Below are 2,500 nucleotides of genomic sequence, written 5' to 3' on the forward strand. Positions count from 1 at the left end.
TTCTTTGGATCATCTCTGAGATGTTTCTACACTTTTATCAGGACTCCACCTGTGTTAGAGCCTCACGTCTGCTCGTGTAACGTCTAACAGCTGAAAATGGAGATAGGATTGTGTGGAGGAAGGTGGTCTCATTTCTGCTGCAATTAAGACTCCCAAGAGCCCAGTGACCTCCTAGAGCTGGCCTTCTTAACTAACTGAGCAATCTGAGGAGTAAGGTCTCAGCAAGAGGGGAGATCGAGAACCTGATGGACAGTCTGGTGGAGTTACAGAGATGATGTGCATGTCCATGTCCCTGTAAACATGCTGTTACTATAGAAACAATAACGCACATTAATATAAACCTGCACCATAGTGTCAGAGCTGCTGTTCCAGAGATCTTCTGATTCCAGAAGTCTGCCACACTCATTTGAATTATTTGTATCAGTATTTGTATCAGTGCAGGATATCAATAATTAAGATCTGAATGCGATTCTGCCTTCAGAATTACAGTGAATTAAGAAAACAGTGAAATTTCAGCTCAGATAATTACGGCTCTGCCTCCACACCACTCCGTCTTCTCCTGCATGACCTGTAGATGGTCTGCAAGTGAATGACAGGTAGAGATGTAAAACAGCTCCTGGGGCTTTATCTCTCCTAATTGCGGTTCTTTATAAGTGCTTATGAGACGCAGGCAGCCAGAAGAGGAAAATTAAATGTCACCACCCCTAATTTTCTCTGGTCTCAGTATCACACACGCCGAGAGTGTCTGGTGTTGTTCTTCCTCAGGGAGGAGTCCTGCTTCCTGTCGTGCAGAGAAAAGACTGATGGTTTACTGCAGCTGCAGGTGAGATGATTGCTTTATGATGCTTAGATGCTGTTTTTTTCTCTCTGAGGTGAGAGTTCAGGGGAGAAAAAGAACACGTTTTAGAATGAGGCTGTGAAATGTTTAGCTACAACGACAAAACTGTGAAATCATCTGTGGAAAAAAACAACCACAGAAATGAGCAAAAATATGAGCCTTTAAGCACATTCCCTATAAGTTCTGGTTTTCTATCGGTGGCTTTAGTAAAAAAATAAACTGCAATTAAACACTACTGAATCTGGATACAGAGTTAAATTTATCTCTAATAAGCGAGTCAGAGGTGACTGAGGAACGGAAAAAAACTCAAAGATTTTTGAAGGTTCTTAATACCTTCAAGAGAGAAACCAGACAAACTTAAATCCATTTTTATTTTTTACTTTACACATATATTCACTTTTACACCGAAAGGCCAAAGAAAGTAAACAAGCTGTAATCACCTGCAGGGGAGAATCACAGGAGAAGCAGCAGGACACAACACTGATCAGAGACCAGCAGCAGGTCATTTACCACTTTAACCCACACTGATACATCTCATTATCACCATTACTGAGGGGGTAGGGGTGGGATTAGGGGTGGGATTAGGGGTAGGATTAGGGGTAGGATTAGGATTACTGTTTGAGGTAGGATTAGGGGTAGGATTACTGTTAGAGGTAGGATTAGGGGTAGGATTACTGGTAGGATTAGGGGTAGGATTAGGATTACTGTTAGAGGTAGGATTAGGGGTAGGATTAGGGGTAGGATTAGGGGTAGGATTAGGATTACTGTTAGAGGTAGGATTAGGGGTAGGATTAGGGGTAGGATTAGGGGTAGGATTAGGATTACTGTTAGAGGTAGGATTAGGGGTAGGATTAGGGGTAGGATTAGGGGTAGGATTAGGATTACTGTTAGAGGTAGGATTAGGGGTAGGATTAGGGGTAGGATTAGGGGTAGGATTAGGATTACTGTTAGAGGTAGGATTAGGGGTAGGATTAGGGGTAGGATTAGGGGTAGGATTAGGATTACTGTTCGAAGTAGGATTAGGGGTAGGATTACTGTTAGAGGTAGGATTAGGGGTAGGATTACTGTTAGAGGTAGGATTAGGGGTAGGATTACTGTTAGAGGTAGGATTAGGGGTAGGATTACTGTTAGAGGTAGGATTAGGGGTAGGATTACTGTTAGAGGTAGGATTAGGGGTAGGATTACTGGTAGGATTAGGGGTAGGATTAGGATTACTGTTAGAGGTAGAATTAGGGGTAGGATTACTGTTAGAGGTAGGATATGGGTTAGGAGTTGGATCACACACACACACACACACACACACACACACACACGCACACACGCACACGCACACACACACACGTGCACATGCACACTTTTTAAATAAGCACCAGATATCACACACACACACTGAGTTTCAATAAGTGCCAAATACCCCCCCACACACGTGCATGCACACACACACACGCGCGCGCGCACACATGCACACACATGCTTGTGTGCACACACAGACACACACACGCACACACACACACTTGCGCGCACACACACACACACACACACACACACACACACACACTTCAGCTGCCTTGTTGGTTTCGGAGGGAATGAGTCACGTTGCTAAGAGACAGAGAGTCTGGCAGTGCAGAAGAAGGAGAGGAAAAGGAAAGTTTTGTGTGATGT

At 43.9% G+C, this 2,500-nt stretch overlaps 1 protein-coding gene across 1 annotated transcript in view; it reads left to right on the plus strand.

Moving 5' to 3' along the window:
- The window catches only part of LOC310740135 (somatostatin receptor 3), a 42,395-nt gene that overhangs the window by 34,029 nt on the left and 5,866 nt on the right, over positions 1-2,500 (plus strand). Inside the window, exon 3 of the mRNA XM_083566596.1 lies at positions 766-823. The gene's annotated coding sequence lies outside the window, so the exon portion shown is untranslated. The remainder of the gene's footprint in view (positions 1-765; positions 824-2,500) is intronic.

This window comes from Silurus aristotelis, assembly GCF_946808225.1.
Source record: "Silurus aristotelis genome assembly, chromosome: 17".
Lineage (NCBI taxonomy): Eukaryota > Metazoa > Chordata > Actinopteri > Siluriformes > Siluridae > Silurus > Silurus aristotelis.